This window comes from Chanos chanos, chromosome 7 (genome assembly GCF_902362185.1).
Source record: "Chanos chanos chromosome 7, fChaCha1.1, whole genome shotgun sequence".
In the NCBI taxonomy this organism is placed as follows: domain Eukaryota; kingdom Metazoa; phylum Chordata; class Actinopteri; order Gonorynchiformes; family Chanidae; genus Chanos; species Chanos chanos.
This window is the reverse complement of record NC_044501.1, coordinates 18,891,387-18,911,058: the sequence shown is the minus strand read 5'-3', so window position 1 is coordinate 18,911,058 and position 19,672 is coordinate 18,891,387. Positions and strand designations below refer to the sequence as shown.

Here is a 19,672-nt window from a genome sequence, read left to right as displayed (position 1 = left end):
AAATTAGTCATTCTGTCAAAATGTTTGGATTAGAGTATTTTAATACCATGTGATCTCTGTTCTTGAGTTCACTGCAGTTATGCCCAGATCAACCAGAGAGCTGTACTATGAAGCGAGGTAACTGGCTTATCCAGGCAGCTTCAGGAGTAACTTTGTGACCTTGGGTGTAACTTCCCAGTTAACCCGTACTACGAAAGGTGGATACGTTTTACCCGAGGTATGCTGTCATGGCAATTTACGCTGCATATCTAAACTGCTCTGAGCTGGTTATCTTCATGGTTAACTCGATGTTACCCTATATAAGCACTGCCCCTCCGCCAAAAATCTTGTCGAGAAAAATGCCAATCGACATTGGCACATGGATTGTGAGAGACTCACTCTGCAGGGTGACGGTGTTTAGAGACCATCAAAATCCTCTAGCTTACCCTGATGATGTTCTCTATGAAACAGATCGATTCTCATCTGAGGGAATTCAGTATCATTATCATTCCATTCAGTATCACAGGATTCATTTGATCACCATTTAATGGTGACCAGTCTGGAGGCTAGGTGGCTTGGCTCGGTGCATGATTTACGCATTTTTCAGGAATCCACTCTGGGACAGAGATTTGAACAAGGTAAGACAACCACCACCCTATATTTCACACATCATGCTGTATTGTGACAGTTGACTGACATGGCTGACATGGTCTCCTCACCCAAGTCTTCCTGAAAAAAAAAAATGAAAGAGAAAAGCTGTTAAGTTGTGTCAACGTAAATCCACAGAACTCCTCAATTCTTTCCACACTTACCTCTATCTGAGAGTCAGATGAGGGGCATGCTTGTGGCTGGAGCAGATCAGTAGTATCCCCCTCAACTGTACATAAGGCATGTGAACTCCATAAAGTTAACTGGGCAGGCAAAACAACTGATATGATGTTACCCTGTACATGAAGGGTGGACACTGAGCTGACACCAGAGTCAGAGCTGACTGCCCCCTCGACCCCCTCCATTATGGGCCTTCCTCTATTGTTCGGCATTGTCAACTCCTCTGCCTGTGAAAATGTAACAGGAGGTGGCCCTCCTCCAGTTTTCACTATCTCTGCCTTTTTTCTGTTTGCTATGAACACATGAATAGGCTACCATAAGTGTAGGCTACACACCACATCTGTACTCAGTAGTAATGATAAGAACTTTTAATACACATCACGTGATAGAATACATAAAGTAAAGTACATGTAGATACTTTAATATTTCATCCTGACTTGTTGCTAGGTGCGCTTTCCACTGGGGTTGCAGCTGAATTGACTGTTAGAATGTATTCTTAACACAACAGCATTACATTCATACAGGTAGCCCTACAGCCTTGGTGTTGTATTCATTAAAAGTGAGTAATGGGCCAGTTTCAGGTGTAGCCCATGTGTAGGCTATAACTGAATTATCCTAATTGTTTTCACACATTAAGATGAAAATTTTACGCGTCCTTACATCTCAATCATATTACAGATAAAAGAAGAGTCCATAAGACAAAACGGAGAACATACGACAAGAATACTGTTCTTAGGAATTTACTCTGTCAGCAACGCACTGTCAACAAGCCTCCCTGGCTTTGTTGGTCGCCATGGTGTTAGATTTAGTTGTTAACGTTTCCTTGAACTGCTCATATCCTTACATTATCGACGTACATTCTTCCGGGGAATAATACGGAGTATGAGCCATTATGCAAAAACTCTGCCATGCGTCGCCGAATGCACCCTTTTTATGCGAACAAGCACGAACTCCAATGAAGTTAACAGCGAATCAACTAACCGACATCTTAATCACTGTTGTAGTACAGTTTAACACCAATTTAGGCAATCAGAGTTGTTCAACCCTGACGTCCTTTGATAGCCCTGAGTTAAATTTGAGTAGGTTAAACCCCTTTTCGTAGTACAGCCCTCTGGTCTGCACATTTGTGTGTATATGAATGTGTGTGTGTGTGTCTGTGTGTGTGTGACCTTGGCATACATGCTTAAGTCAGTCGCACCACTACATCACCGTCTGTACGCACAGCATTGTGTCACTAAGCTGGTGCTGGAATTACACAGTGATATTACAGTACAAATTTGGCATTCTCCAAGCACTGTATTAACATGAATATTACATGTCTTACAGAGCTAATGTCTTAGCTAATATACACAGGCTTTACACTCTGCCTTTATCATTGTTCAGAACACCTTCTTCACACTGTCTTCTGTGTCACAGTAGATACATAATAGATAGTTATTATTCAACCTTATTTTATCAATAATTCATTAAAACTTATTCAGAACAGAGAAGCTCCATATAGAATAGGGGTGGTTTTTATGCCAGAGAGAAAAGAGAACAAAATGAGAGAAAGTGTGTATGTGTGTTCAAGAGAGAGAGAGAGAGCTGATCCTATCCTGACATTCTCACATCAAATCTTCCTTCTATTGAGCAGTGTCGGACACTTTCTAGGTAAGTCTCCGTGATTGCACACACACACAGTGTGAACAGCGAGCAGTGAATTTGTCTCTGCATTTAACCCATCCAACACACCAGTAGTGAACACACAACAGACGCAGGAGCAGTGGGCAGCATTCCTCTGCGCCCGGGGAGCATTAGGGTTAAGTGCCTTGCTCAAGGGCACACAGCCGTGGATGTTGGGCCTGGGAATCGAACCCTCCGGTCATAAGCCCGGTTCTCTAACCTTTAGACCACGGCTGCCCTAGGTCACAGCTGCCCTCAACAATGTGCCATCTCTTCAGACATTCGATATTAAAAAAAAAAAAAAGAACAGAAGAATGTGCTCTGTTGAGTCTCATATTGTCCTCAACAGCATTGTGCATCTATCAGAGGTACAGATAGATGCCGGTGTCTAAATATGGTGCTCTGTTGCCATTATTCTGCAGAGACTAATATAACCAGACGTATTTAGGATTGGTGGATTGGAAACCACAGATGACGATTCTCTGTATCTTGATGGATGAGTGAATGGATTGATGGATGGATAGATAGATGGATGGATAGATAGATGGATGGATGGATGGATGAATTTGTTTCCATGCCTGTAGGGAAACTGAACAGTCATTGTAGATTATTCTGATGGGTCATGTTAGATGACATTTGGGATAGTTAGTTTGCACAGGGTGTCTAGCAATGAAAGGATTAGTAATGATAAAATATTATAATATTATAGATATTATAGAAATATTATAGACTGACAGATAAGTCATAGCTTTGGTGTAAACCTGGATTAACCCTTTATATCAGTACTTAACAGTACATCTGTATGAGTTAAACACTTCCACTGTAGCATAAAGCAATCAGTTAATGTAGCATACCTAACTGCCACTGCTGATGCATGCACCAGCTTGACTCACAAGCTTGAATACACACACACAGACACACACACATGCACACACGCACGCACAAAAACATACACACACACACATACACACACACTTCGACGCTCTGTCATTCTCATTAGTCTCACTAGCTTTCCTTGTTCAGGAAAGCTACAACCTTCATGCAGCAGAAGAATGGAGGGATGGATGAATGGGCAGATGAAAGCAAGAAGGGATGAATACATGGATGAACAGGAGGACATTTAGCTTAACCCAGGGGCAGTCCAGTGCCATAGAGAGGTCACCTGGCTTAGGGAGGAGTGGAATACAACATTTCTGTAAATGGTGTGTTTAATACTAAGACAATCCAGGAGTTACACAGATGTCTGCAAAAACATACAAGAGAATATTTATTATATATCAGTGGGATACATCTGAATGTAATTAAAGGCACAGAACTGCAGCTAAATTGAAACCAATGAAGTATTAATGAAGTTGGTCAAGTTGAGGATGTAATATTTTAAATAGATTTTAAAGCCTCTCAAAAAACTTTATTTGTGAGATCAAAGTAAACATAGTATCATTTAGACTCAGCAACAAGCTCAGAGGTCAGACCTAGTTTAACTCCTGATGCTACCGCAGGCAACCATATTTTTGATTGTTATGGCCATTATTGCGTATGGACAGTGAAAAAATGCTCTGAATGTATGGGAAATAAAAGAGATGTTGACCTATAAAGTTTATAATGTCTATTATCATTGATGCAGTATCTACCAATTAATCACAAAGCATGTAATTAATTAGATTTTTTTTTCATTTGCTTGATAGCCTTATTAATTATGTATGTCAGTGGTTGTTGGAAGTGTTTCTGAAATGGCAGCCATTTAAATGGAATAAGTCTTTCTCTGCCAGTACAAACACAGCTTCTTCTCTTTTCATTTCTTTCCCTCATACACACACACACACACACACACTTCGACGCTCTGTCATTCTCATTAGTCTCACTAATCTCTTCCTTGTTACGGGAACCCCCCTCCCCCCGTTGCCCAGTTTTAGTCTGGCATAATACCCACAGTGCCGTGCGGTGTCCCCATCTGCAGGGATGTACCTCACAGCATGACATGAGACTTCAGATTTTTTCTCCTCCTCTTTTCCCTCCATCCATCCTTCACCTCCATAATTCTTTCTCTCTTTTCCTTTCTCTTGTTCTCTGTCCTTCCTAATGGCTTCCAACCCTGTCTTTCTGGATGGTTGTAAACTGCAGTAGAGGACTCCAAATTACAAGACACAAACAGATAAGAAAACAAATTGGGAAAACCAAAGAAAAAGACCAAAGATCAAATCAAAGAAAGAAACCCAAGGAACTAATAATGATTCACAACCCTCCACCACCACCCCCAACCCACACTCCCAACAACACCCCTCCAAAAAAATTTGGGAAATCAAAGAAACAGAAATTGGAAAGGCAAATACAAATTAGGATGAAGCTGAAAAAGTGACAGCACATTAAACGACAACACTGAGGCATAGACGTAATGTCTGTGGAAACATTTGCTCCTAAACGAGCATGATCGTGTGGCATGAATGATTTATGAAGCATTAGCATGGTGTGTTGCTAATGAGGCCATTCAGACCATTTCAAACACAAACAATACAAGCATGTGTCAACATTATAAGTGTCATTAAACAAACAAAAAAAGTACTAAACTGAATTCCCTTGTTCATGTGTTTTACAGCACCACCGAGAACAGAGAAGAATCCAATTCAGCCTGAAGGAGAGAGAACAAAGCTGCCATTCACACAACTACAGAGCTGAAAGTAAGTTTTTTACACACACACACACACACACACAAACACACAAACACACTTGCTCACTCACAGAGAGAGAGAATGAGAGAGAGAAAGAGAGAGAGAGAGAGAGAGAGAGAGAGAGAGCACAAGATCAAGAGAGTGAGAGAGAGAGGGACATTGAGAGAGAGAGAAAGAGTCAGAGAGACAGAGAAAGAGAGAGAAAACATATCAGCAGGTGTATTAGTGACCATATTGTAGTCCCTTCCTTTTACCACAGCATCTCAGATGTCTCACCTGATTGGTTTTATAGGTCAGCGTTTCTCAAACTATGGGCCGCAGACTGGCGCTGAGGAAACTGCCAGTTCCCCGCTCCCTTGCTCTGAAAATAGTAAGATTTTGTTCAAGATTCTAGAATGTTAAGCGTTCCACCCATGAGAAATTGCTTAACATTCTAGAATCTTAAATAAAATTTTCACTTGGCGAGTGACAGAAGCACTGAGCATAATTTGACTGCTCCAGCGGCAGGGCTCTGCAGACCAGCAGTTTCCTTGTCACGGACCAGTGCTGGTCCACAACCAATAGTTTGAGAAAAGCTGGTATAGGTGAACTCTGCATCCTGAGAGTTGACCGTGACGTTGGATGGCTCTGTCCTCACTCCGTAAAAGGACACGCTTTCAACAGTGAGGTAAGACGCTACCTCATGACCATGCAGCAACTCTGATGTCATTGTATTCTGTGGGAAACATGGGAAATGTAGTTCATAGCTAATAACAGTTTCTATTGATGTGAATAGTATTTTGTAACTACCATTAACTCAGCATATAACAACTTCAGTGTATTTGCTAATACCAGCTGTGTGTACATTTTTCAGCTAGATGTTACATATATGAATGTAATATATTCATGTATCAGTGGCAGTCTATGTTGTATTGGGTGTATTTTAAGCATATATAAATTGTAAACTGGGGTACAGACAGATATTTATACATGTGTGTCTGTACGGCAGAGGGTAATGGCTTGGTGAGTACCATGTACTAATTAGTAGCACTGATATTTACTGCTGTGTAACCTGGAAACTGTTTGGTTAAAAGTGTATAAGATCATAAAACTCTCCAGAAGCTCACTCAATTCATGAATTACAGTAAAATTCAAATGTTTAAAGAGGGATTCTTTAAAGGCAGATGATGCTAAGTATGCGGAGTGCAAATTCAAAAACAGAGAAGATCGAAAACACTCTTCACAGCTACAGCAGAGGGTAATAATTCTGCATTTCATACAGCTATTTCAAAGTGAGACAATTCATAAACATGAATCACAATGAGCAATGTTTAAATGCCTATAATCCCCAGTTACACTGACAAACAGCCTTCTGCAGGGCTCAGGCTCCAGCACAGAGATCCTACCTTTATACAGACTGTTCACCAACAACAAACATCGGAGCAGTGGAAACAGGCAGATAGCACGGCTAATAAAACTGTTTTATAACCCATCATGTGACATTCTAATAAGCTACCCCCTCTATAGTTAGCAACATTTTAAAAGTTAGCCTTAATCTCTTTAAGTAAATAAAGTCTGACTTGCATTTCCAGGTTAGCTCCCAAGCTGCCTTTGTGGAGTGTAGCCACTCGTGAACAGGTCTTTAACCGTCTTACTTCAAACAGCTCTCTATACACTTTTTATTCACGATCCCACGTGAACCAAAGCATACAAGTTTTAAGTCCTCTGTCTGACTTTGTACTGCTGAAGTGCATGATTTGATACCTACATAAGAAGAGTACATACATACCTAATATCATATATTTGTTTGTATGCTGTTAACTCATATTTACCTAGCAGATGGAATATTTTTTGTTGCCGTTCAGATAAGGCGTGTGTATGTGGAGTTCCACAAGAGTAAACCTTTTTCTTTTGTCTTTGTTTATTCATTGTCTTAATAGAGTCAGTGGAGAGTGTGGTATTCTAATTCAGACTTATCTTGACAAATATGATCACATGTCTGTGTTATCAGAAAATGTATGTTCTCAGGGTCTCGTTAAAACTATACATGTCAAGTTTCTTGAGCTTAAGCAAGATCAGAGAATTAGTTTATTTTCCTCACTAATAGTTTTCTTATTTATTTCTTAGTTATGAGTGTAAAAGTATAACCTGAATTCAACTTATTTTTCTATTTTCTTCTTAAAGCAGTCATGGATGTTCTTCACTGTTCAATTTAAAGTAATTTATGCATTCCAATTTGATTTCTCCATAAAATGAAAAAGTTATGATCTATATGTTTACATAATCTATATCAGAGTAAATGTTCTCTGAGTGTCATTAAAACTAAAGATGTCAACAAAGTTTCTCAGGGTTAAGCAAGAAGAAAGTTTTTAATTGAGCGTTCATTTCATTTCTTATTTGATTTTTTTAACTGATAATTTTATTTAATTACGAGAGCAGAAAGATAATCTGAATTCAAGGCTGTCTAGTGAGTTGAAAGGGGACGATAAATATGGCTGATAAATGGGCCAGTCTGAACAGGTCCCTCACTTTAATGAAACATCCAATGCAACATTTTCCCTGGTTTACTTTAGTAGAAAAGTATTTTCCAATCTTTTTGTTGTCAACATTTTGAAATGCTGTAATTACATCACTCGGTGACTGTTAATCAAAGTCATCGGTGGATTTTATCCACGGATTAGAAGATCCTAATGAGGAAACTGAATGTACCCGTGTTCAGTTATAAGATTCATGGCAAAATGTGTTTGTGTGTGTGTATATGTGTATGTGTGTGTGTATTACAAATGTCATCTACAAGCATTACTAGAATTTTCATTCCAATTTGATACCGCAGAGCAATTTTTTAAGATAAGCAATAAGTAATGCCATGTATTTTAATGTGAGCTTGCATTACAACAACACTCGCTCACTCTCACTCACTATCTAAGCCGCTTATCCTAATTAGGGTCGCAGGGGTTGCTGGAGCCTATCCCAGTGCTCACTGACCGAAAGGCTCGAAGAACAGGGGCCTGCCAACGGTGTGCCCACTAATGTGTGCATGGTGAAAGAGTGTGTAGAGGAAAGGAAAGAAGGAGTAACAGAGGAGAAGAGCTTCCTTCATTGCCATACTAGCAGCAGGACTAAACACCGTAGGATCCTGATCCTGTCAAAACAGAAAAGTTTTATTTGAGGACATTCATAAAATATTAAAAAGAACTGATACACACCAATGTTTCCACTGGGGATGTAAATCACAAGTTTCATCACGATGCAATCCTACATCAATGCTTTTAGACAACAAGCCAATTATTTTCAATACCTCAAAATTTGCAGCGATGCAATGCAATTCAGTTTGATACTGGGGTCTGCAGTCAGTATGAAATGATATGATGAAATTTCAAACAATTGCTGAAATTTCGTCAAGCTGCTACTGTTCAGTTGACTGGTAGATTGCTGCTGCATTGTTCATTTCTTTTTCACAATACGAATTTATATTGTGCTTGTGGATCACTATGGACCATGGAAATGCTGTTTTTATTCTACTTGACAATTTTTAAACATGCTAATATTAGCAGATAATGCAGAATTTGTAATGATTGTTTACACCACAACCATAGCAAAGCTATCTTCTGGTAGGACTATCGGATTGGATCCGTCTTACAAGTTAAAATTTTTGAATGCATGCAGACCTCTGTCGGACTCGAATTTCTTCGCACCATATTTGTTTGGACCCATTTGCATGCGGTCTGCAATTACACATAGGAAATGACTCTCGGTCGTTTCAGAGCTAGAAATACGCAACAATGTAAAGGCGGCTATAGGCGCTTTGATGTGACCAATAGCACGCAAGCAGGGCTTTAATTGGCGGACAGCAACAAACTCACAGCGTAAGCCTCCACCTGCAGCGTAGGAGTGTGCAGAGAGGAATCATGCAGATAATGTTAGAACAGGTGTGAAAACAAACAAGCATGCATCGACGTTTATGCATCACATTGATGACACCAGATTGTTTGCTATTTGGTTGGGGCATTGATACAGATCGATGGATTGTTACACCCCTAGTGTCCACAAGTTAAAATGCGTACATGGCATGCATTTACAATACATTTGTCTAATTCATTTTCAATTTCTGCCTAACAGATTTAAAAAATACATAAATGGGTCTTAGGATGTGTGCAAGGTATCTGTCCTATAGATCAAGTGTATAGATCAATTTCTGAATGTGCAGTACCTGTTCATCTATTGTGTTATGGTTCCTGCTAAAGCAATAGAAATCCCCTAGCTGTGGTTCCCTCCCCAAAGCCACAGACATCTGCCCCTACCAGAGGAATGCCCAACATGCCTGGAGGAGAGAAGACAGAGATGAAAGCTAAGTATAAAGGTCAATTATGAAGAGCAGAGAACTTAATATATAAAAAGTACACATTAATGCCAATCTAATCATCTGAAATATTTTGGGAACCTGATATTGAAGTATACATGTCCTTCCACTTGTTGTCTCTGAGCCAGTGGCCAGAGTAGACCCCTTGGCTGGGGAAGGTCGAGCATGAGATGATGAACGGACTGTCATGACTGTTGATGTAATTCCTCTTTTTTGGCCATAGGGGTCCTCAGTCTTTCTGTTGTACTTGTCACATGTTCAGTTTCCCTAATGTTCATTATTGATGTATGTGTATCACCTGTGTCTTGTCTTGTCGGTCTATTTAAACCATGGTCTTTTGTTCACCCGTTGCTTAGTCTTTGTGCCAATTTCCCTGTGTTCTAGACTCCTGTTTCACGTAAGACATCTGAGTTCTTGTTTTTGTTGGACTGTGTAATGTTTTTTCTGTCTAAAGAAATGTTTTTGTTTGTTTTTTGGACTGAACCTGTTTTTCGCTTTTTGGACCAGTTTTGCTTGTTTTTTGGAAAAAGCATTTTGCCTAAGTTTTTCCCTTTTTTGATCTCATGCCCTTTTTCCCTTTTTGGATTGAGCTGTCTCCTCTTTGGATTTGTAAAATTTTGTTTTTCATTAAAATCTTTTGAGATCTAACCTCCAGTGTCAGACTCTGCAACTGGGTTCACCCTAGTCCTGGGTGGAGCGTTCATTGGTTGTTTGTCTTCTGCCCTGGCAGCCAAGGTTCGAAGCCCACCTGGTCCAGCCTTGTGACAGAAAGACTAAGCCAAACATGAACCCAGCAGAGTCTAACCCATCTGATTTACAATGCCTTTTTACTGCAGTATCTAATCAAGGGGCCACTGTTAGGAGACATGAACAGGTCTTGGTCCGGCAGGAGCAGATGCTCGATCAGATAATTCAGTCCTTGCAGGGTCTGTCCATACGAATCGACCAGCAAGCCTCAAGGCCAATGGACCAGTCACCAGTTGGGTCTGCCATTCCAACACCTCAAGGCACCCTTCCACCAACAGAGCCGCGCCTCCCAGCACCCCAGAAGTATGATGGCAATCCAGGTGGGTGCCGAGGCTTTCTGACCCAATGCAGATTGCCTTTTGAGCTTCAGCCTTCCACATTTCCCACAGAAAGGTCTCGCATTGCTTTTGTGATTACACTGCTAACTGACAAAGCTTTGGCCTGGGCAACTGCCATTTGGGAGCAGCAAGGCCCAGTATGCTTTGATTTTGATTCTTTTGCCAGCGAGATGGGACGTGTCTTTGACCAGTCAGCCAGTGGTCGGGAGGCGGCCAAACAGCTTCTCCAGCTGCGTCAGAGGAACCGCAGTGTTGCCGACTACGCGATAGAGTTTCGTACACTCACAGCAGAGAGCGGTTGGAATGAGGTGGCCCTCATCACCACCTTCCACCATGGCCTGGGGGAAATATCAAGGAGGAACTGGCTTCCAGTGAACCGGCAGGAGACTTGGAGGTGATGATTGCCCATGCCATTCGTCTCGACAATCGTCTCCGGCAACAGGGTAGAGACCGCCGCCGACTCCAAAGCCCTCCAGTTCTCTCCCAGAAGCTGACCCAGCCCTGCTTTGAGAGTCCAGAGCCGATGCAGCTTGGAAGCACCCGCCTATCCCAGTCTGAGCGGAACCGCCGTATGAGAGACAGGTGCTGCCTTTACTGTGGCAAACCAGGCCATTTCCGAGACTCCTGTCCTGCACTTTCGGGAAAAGGTGGGGCCCGTCCAGCAAAGGGAGGGCTGTGACGGGTGTAACTTCTTCTCCTGAGTCTCTGGTTCCAGGGGTTTTCCTTCCCGTTACTGTCTCTTGGGGAGATCAGCAGTTTTCCATCTGGGCTATGGTTGACTCTGGGGCAGCAGGTAACTTCATGGACTTATCGCTAGCTCAGCGTTTTCAAGTTCCTTTAATGCACCTTTCTGATCCTCTCACAGTTACCGCCCTTGATGGCCGTCCACTAGGCAATGGCAAGGTAAGGCAAGCCACTGTTCCCCTGCGTCTCCAGATAGGCAGCCATCCGGAGGAGCTCTCCCTTCATTTGATCCAGTCCCCTGAGTTCCCAGTAGTCTTAGGTATCCCTTGGCTTAATCGCCATAATCCTCACATTGATTGGGCCACGGGTGTTGTATTAGAGTGGGGACTTACTTGCCATGCTACCTGCCTCTTTTCCAAGCCTTTGTCTCAGTCCTCAGAAGCTTCTGAACCTCTTGACCTATCCCGAGTTCCTGCAGAGTACCTGGACTTGAAGGAAGTCTTCAGCAAGAACAGAGCCTCTACATTACCTCCACACCGGCCCTATGACTGCTCCATTGATCTTCTACCTGGCACCTGTCCGCCTCGCAGCCAGATATTCTCTCTCTCCCTTCCTGAGCGGACTGCAATGGATAATTATATCAAGGAGGCCCTTGCCTCTGGATTTATTCGTCCATCTACCTCTCCAGCCGGGGCAGGGTTCTTCTTCGTGGGGAAGAAGGATGGAGGGCTTCGCCCCTGCATTGACTATCGAGGCCTCAACAAGATCACTCTCCGCAACCGTTACCCTCTTCCCTTGATGTCTACCGCATCTGAGTTGCTCCAGGGGGCCACAATTTTCACTAAATTGGATTTGCGCAATGCTTACCACCTGGTGCGGATCCGAGAAGGTGATGAGTGGAAGACCGCCTTTAACACTCCCACGGGTCACTATGAGTATCAGGTCATGCCATTTGGGCTCACCAATGCTCCTGCAGTTTTTCAGGCCCTGATAAATGATGTTCTTCGGGACATGCTCAATCACTTTGTTTTTGTATACCTTGATGACATCTTGATTTTTTCCAGGTCTCTTCATGAACATTTCCATCATGTCCGCCAGGTTCTCCGACGACTCCTGAAGAATCATCTCTTTGTGAAACCTGAGAAGTGTGAGTTCCATGTGCCTGAAGTCTCTTTCCTTGGTTTTATTATAAAGAAAGGCCAGATTCAGATGGATCCCAAAAAGACTCGAGCAGTACGAGAGTGGCCAACACCTGAGTCACTCAAGCAGACCCAGCAATTCTTGGGGTTTGCAAATTTTTATCGCAAATTTTTATTGCCCTGACCAAAGGTGGAGGATCTCTGTTTGCCTGGACCCCTGAGGCTCAGACTGCCTTTCAAGAACTGAAGCAACGTTTTACTTCAGCACCCATTCTGAGCTTACCTGATCCTTCGCGTCCATTCATTGTGGAGATGGATGCCTCTGATGTGGGTGTCGGGGCAGTTCTCTCACAGCGGATGGCTGATGACAAACTCCACCCTTGCGCCTTTTTTTCCCACCGGCTGACTCCTACTGAAAGAAATTATGATGTAGGGGACAGAGAATTGTTAGCCGTTAAGCTCGCACTGGAGGAACTGGTTGGAAGGAGCACGACATCCTTTCCTAGTATGGACTGATCACAAGGACTTGGAGTATCTCCAGTAGGCTAAGCGACTGAACCCCTGCCAGGCTAGGTGGGCCCTTTTCTTCAATCGCTTTGATTTCACCCTCTCCTATCGTCCAGGAACTAAGAACCGGAAACCAGATGCCCTCTCTTGACAGTTCCAGGCTCTCACTGCGGTTAACGACCCTATACCCATAATCCCAAGTTCTAGGATCGTGGCACCTGTTAGTTGGGGAATTGAGACCATTGTTCAACGCGCTCAACAGGGCGAACCTGACCCCGGGACTGGCCCAGCGGGACTCCTTTTCGTTCCCAAGATGGCTCGGTCCAAGGTCCTTCAGTGGGGACATTCTTCGCAGCTAGCAGCACACCCTGGGGCCATTATAACCCTGGATTTTATTCGTAGACGAGGTTTGGATATCTGCTAAGGACCTTCCCCTACGGGTTGAATCACAAAAGCTGGCCCCTCGTTTTGTTGGTCCATTCAAAGTGGTGCGGAGGATCAACCCAGTGACTTATCAGCTCCAGCTGCCCTGGTCCATGAGGATTAACCCCACATTCCATGTTTCACTGTTATGGCCAGTGGTCACTTCTCCCTTGGCCCCTTTTCCCAAGGCCCCTCCTCCTCCTCGACTCATCGATGGGCTGCCTGCTTTTACCGTTCATCGACTGCTAAACTCTCGCCGGGTCCGAGGTGGTATCCAGTATTTGGTGGACTGGGAGGGATACGGTCCAGAGGAGTGTTCCTGGGTTCCCGCTCGGGACATTTTGGATCGGTAGCTCGTCCAGGACTTTCACCGTCGCTACCCAGACCGCCCTGGGAACGTCAGGAGACGTTCCTAGTGAGGGGGGTCCTGTCATGACTGTGGGTGTAATTCCTCTTTTTTGGCCATAGGGGTCCTCAGTCTTTCTGTTGTACTTGTCACATGTTCAGTTTCCCTAATGTTCATTATTGATGTATGTGTATCACCTATGTCTTGTCTTGTCGGTCTATTTAAACCATGGTCTTTTGTTCACCCGTTGCTTAGTCTTTGTGCCAATTTCCCTGTGTTCTAGACTCCTGTTTCACGTAAGACATCTGAGTTCTTGTTTTTGTTGGACTGTGTAATGTTTTTTCTGTCTAAAGAAATGTTTTTGTTTGTTTTTTGGACTGAACCTGTTTTTCACTTTTTGGACTAGTTTTGCTTGTTTTTTGGAAAAAGCATTTTGCCTAAGTTTTTCCCTTTTTTGATCTCATGCCCTTTTTCCCTTTTTGGATTGAGCTGTCTCCTCTTTGGATTTGTAAAATTTTGTTTTTCATTAAAATCTTTTGAGATCTAACCTACACTCCAGTGTCAGACTCTGCAACTAGGTTCACCCTAGTCCTGGGTGGAGGTTGTTTGTCTTCTGCCCTAGCAGCTAGGGTTCAAAGCCCACCTGGTCCAGCCTTGTGACACGGACGCTTTCCAACCAGGATCCTCTTCAGAGCACTGACACACAACCACACAACATTATTCCACAGTTTTTACTTACAGCATTGTCACATAACCACACAACATTATACAGTCACTTTTATTACAGCACTGTTGCACAACCACACAACAACTTTTACTTACAGCTCCTTGACATAACCATACAAAATATCATTGGAAATGAAAATGAAATCTCCACACATTACAAGCAGTTGTAAGAAATTGTCAGTACATGACGGGCAAAGCCACATGACAAATTGTGAGTATATTACAAAAGAAAGAGACAAAATGCATTAAAAGGGCTTCATTAACAGCCAAGATGTATATACAGCATATGTGTATATTTACAGTATGTGTGTATGAGTTGTCTCTTCTGAATGATTTCCCCACATTTGTTTAGTCCAGCAGTGTGTACAACGAACCCTTCCAATATAACACAAAAGAGGTGTCCCTTATACAGGTGTGTCTGCTTTTTAAGGGCATGAGTGGTGTAGATTGCTGTATTTTATTCTTTCACACTGTGTGTGTGTGTGTGTGTACCTTGTAGATGCCTTGGCCTCCATGAGTCCATGCAGACTGTGTAGGTTGTAGTGAGTGGAAGTTTTCTGACGGGCAGATGCACACAAGGTTTTAGCTCTCAAGATTCCTCCCAGGATACCTATAGGAGATGACAAAACAGGTTTATCACATATTCACACACATGCACACAGTATCCCTACAGCAGACGACCAAACAGGTTTATAACATTCACACATGCACAGACAGACAGACAGACACACACACCCACATAATAACGGGATCCCTACAGCAGATGACAAAAAAGGGGGAAGAAAGAATACATTTTAAATTCACAACTGCACCCACACACAGGCATTCATAGATGGACCAAGCAAAGCTAAAAGATCGGTGTACCTGCGGTATCCCGTAATTCCTCATTTCTTTCACAACCTCCCAGGTTCTGTTGCTGGACTTGTAGCCCCAGCGACACAAGTGGAAATCCAGGGCCCAGTAGATAGGCATAGCAGGTCTCCCTACAGACAGACGCAGAGAAAGAGTCCAATTAATGAACTTCTAAACAGTTTAAATGCCCTGGAATTGTACTTTGCATACTGTGAATTCTTCAGTAAAACAAAATAAAAAAAAACTGCTGACCTATGACTTCCTATTACTGCTAGGATCTGGACCCATGAAAATGTAGAAGTCAAGGATTCCACCAATTGTACGTCAGGTGAGGGCAGGGGCGGGATGAAGAACCACATCTGATAGAAATGATAAAAATTCACACATATACATTTACATGAATAGAAAATCTTTTGTGTGTGTACATATGTATGCATGTGTATGTGTGTGTGTGTGTGTGCGCGTGCGCGTGTGTAAGTGTGTGAGAACTCACCCATTGCATTGCTATTGAGCAGAAAGACACCATGAGCTGTCCCATTGGGTTCCATACACAGATAGAAGGGGTGAACACCATAGAGATTGGTCAGCTCCTACAAAGAGAAAGAATGAGCAACAGACTTTAAGACAGACAATTGAGTCTCAAACCTAAAGGACTGACAGGCAGCGTTCATTCTGAAGTCATTACCATAGGCGGGACATCGCGAGTCCACATGGTGAGTGTGTTCCACTGGATGTCGTGCAGAAAGCTAGAGCGTTGTTCGCCAAGGCCGTAGACGTAGGGAGATGGCAAGGATGTGGACATCTGCAGGAACTGATCAGCGTAAAACAGAGGGGCTACCGATGTGTTTAACCTGAGAAACGCAAATGCACGTTTAAAGAACAAACACACAAACGCTTCATACACACACAAACACACACAAAAACACTTTATAAGTGTGCACACGCACACGCTCACACACACACACACAGAGTACTTACAGCACAGCTCCACTCTGTGCTCTCTTGACGATGAGGCCGAATGGTTCTTTCTGGAATTCGACGGTGTAAGTGGGACTGGAGGCTCTTTCTTTAACCTCAGGCACATCAATGGGCACCTCAAATCTCTTATCAGCAGGATCTGTTATCTGAGGAAGAGAGAGAGAAGGGGGGGCAGGGGGTTATCTAAGCTGTTTCCCAGCATCTTCAACTTTGCATTTTCGCCAGAAAAAGGTCAATCCAAAGCGTGGGAAAGAGGAATGGTGAAGGATGAGAAAAGTAAGTTTATAGTCATGGAAGAAAGAGTGAGCAAATGACAGAGAGTGAGGGGAAAATAGAAGAGTGAGTGTGATAGAGAGCGGAGGAGGGGAAAAAAGAACGAGTGAGACATAGAGAGAAACTCAGTAATCTTACTTTCACACGTAACCTGTTGTCTGACTCATTCAGAACATCCAGTTGCATCGTCTCAATGTCTTTGGGGGTAATTAGTTTACTGCTTTCGGATCAGCGTTCCCTCGTAACCTATCGCTGCGTCATTCAAGGACACCAGTGGTTTAGGAGGGAAACTCGGGCAGGTAGATACACCATGGCACTCCGTTTGGGTGTCGGCATCCCGTCTTTATAGTGGAAAGAGGGTTATGCAGCTCAACTTCAAATTCATTACCTTGTGACAAATACCTCACAATTCATTAGCTTGTGACAAAAACATTGCGATAATTTACCTTGTATTAAGTTTTGGTTCTTATATATTTATAAATTGTAATGATAAAAATAACAATAATATATGTTTGCCGAAGGAGTCTTTGTTTACAGCGTCTCACGATCTATGATGTCCCTAAAGAATGGCGTGTATTGCATGACCGCCTAATGTAACAGCGGCAGATCACCGCCATTTCATTTCTAATAGTGCTACCATAAACTGTATCGTCACCTTGCTTAATTGGCCGCTCTAACTCGTAAAACAGATATGCCCAGCTTACCAGCAACCACATATTGTCATCGGAGTTAGCCACAGGAGCTTGTCATAGCGTTAAACCTTGTAAGATATTGGTAAACAAGAGCGGACATGCTTTGTCCCCAGAAAAGAAATATCCCCTTTGATCTGCCAACCTACAACTTCTCCCTTGCTCCAAATGAATCAGTCCTCTGCCAGGATTAATATTATATTTTGCGATGGCCTATTTCAAAATGATTTCCCTCTGCAACTGGGAAACTACGCTACAGCTTCAGCGTTGTAAAACATTTATGAAAGTTTACTCCCCTTTTATGGGAGGTAATCCCTGCCAAAATTAAAATGAAAACGGTAAAATGAAAGTTTAAACCCCGTTTTGCCATTTTCTTTTTCAGTGCCTGTAAGCACATGTACTGCCAAAATGAAACTTTAAATGTAACTCGGTTTTCTGGTTCATTTTCACGACAAACACGAGTCTTTTCTGACAAAAATAAAAATAAAATTAAAATATCTTTTTGTCATTTCATTTCATTTGTTAGACTTTTCCTTTCAACAGATTTTCCGGTACAAATCAGACAAAACGCAAACGAAAAGACAAAGCAGATAAACCGATTGCAAAGTCCCGGTTTGCGATTTAATTTTCGACATCAACGCGGTGTATCTGACAATAAGAAAAGGCAAAGGCAAACGAGGATTGCGTCATCGTTTCCCACTTTAATTTTATTTTTATTCTTGTCAGAAAAGACTCGTGTTTGTCGTGAAAATAAATATGAAAATCGAGTTATCTGATTTCATTTTTCATTTTGGCAGGACATGTAGGCCTACGCACAGGTACTGAAAAAGAAATGGCAAAACGGGGTTTGAACTTTCATTTTAACGTTTTCATTTTCATTTTGGCAAGGATTACCTCCCATACTTCCAAATTATTCCAGCTTCCGAACAACATTGTGCAGTAATCACAACTCTGCGTGTCGTTCCTAACGCACTCACTGAGTTTAAAACTCGGCGCAGCCGTTCCCGCCATCTCCTGGCAAAGAAGAGAAATAGCAACATGTTAACGTGAGACTAGGTGAACGCATTTCCTCACGCTCTTTGTCTCTCAAGAAGCTTCTTCTCGTTTGTATCTAAACCACTGGAAACATTACGACGATACTGGAATATCTGCTTAACTTAAATTCATTAACATTGAAGCCAAGTTTAAATTCAGGGCTATGGCGTAAAGATAGCAATGTCATAAATGTCCACAAGAGGGAGACAGAGCTCACGATTTCTGCGCGTCTAATTGGACAGCAAGAATCAAAAGATCAGTCGGTTACCTTAGGCAACTGAGTAGGTTCTCCGAAGTACACGTTTATTACAGGTAGGTAGAGAGATAAGAGGACAGGTGCAAACACGCACATACACACACACACACACACACACACACACACACACACACAAAGGGAGATAGTCGGTCATTGCATGAAGCATTAAAGTTAATGATGATGAAGAGGCTGATTGTTACTGATAATGAACTCATAAAAGTGTCAAAATGTCACACATCTTCGAACCTCTTAAAAATGCTCAAGCGACCCGTGACCTCTCAGATGTACTGCGTGTTCAGAAACTGTCAGTCTGCGAAAGCAATTGGTTATTTGTCCTACTCCTCTGTGACCTGAGGAACGTCAAGTTGGCCTGCACTGTTGTATCAATAAAATGCTTTTTTGTTTGTTTGTTTTGTTTTGTTTTTTACGACATAGTACAGTCTAAGTTGACGTTTGACTCCATGTCAGAGGACGCTTTGAGCTAAACAAGAGTAACAGACCTCACATAGAAAGACTCACGTTTGATGTTTGACGCTTACGCTGACACTGATAACAGCTGTTGTTAATACAGCTAATGAGTCTTAAATAAGGGAGAGCTACCAATTAGCCCTTATTAAGACCCCAATGCTACTCTGAAATGTTAGAGTCGATCGGTATGAAGGTAGTTCGTGAATTCTGATCATGCTCCAAGTATCTTCCCTGACATGGAAACGGTGGCCTGCCTCGTGGGACATACAGCCAACTGCAAAGAAATATTCGTTCTAGAACAATTCAAAAAACAGGGAAGGTTGAAGTTACATATTAGCGTCAGGGCGCAATTAAAAAGTGATTAAATATGAGTAATGTCGACTCTATAAATTTCATCAAACGAAACATCAATTTTAACCACGCGTTTGAGTTAATAACATAATGTCACGATCCGCCCTGATGTCCCCCAAAACAAATAAAAAACAGATAACTTTTATCGCTCTGATTATTAATGTTAAGAGACTTTTTCCTACGCGCTCATCTGTGTCTAACTTATGAGATGATATGTCACAATAATCTTTTTTTCACTCTTGTTCGCCCACACGGCTTTCATTTACAAGGTCGGGAAATGAAGTAATCGTTCAGAAAGTAGATTTTACACGGCATCTCTCTCGATAGTTCTTTTTCTCTGTAGGTTTGCCCACGCGTTAGTAAAAACGCTAAATGAACAAGATGTA

The 19,672-nt window shown here is 42.4% G+C and overlaps 1 pseudogene; it reads right to left on the bottom strand.

The window, feature by feature from the left end:
- Positions 1–8,091: 8,091 nt before the first annotated feature.
- Positions 8,092–17,203, bottom strand: LOC115816074 (lysosomal alpha-glucosidase-like; annotated as a pseudogene).
- Between the last annotated feature and the right edge of the window lie 2,469 nt (positions 17,204–19,672).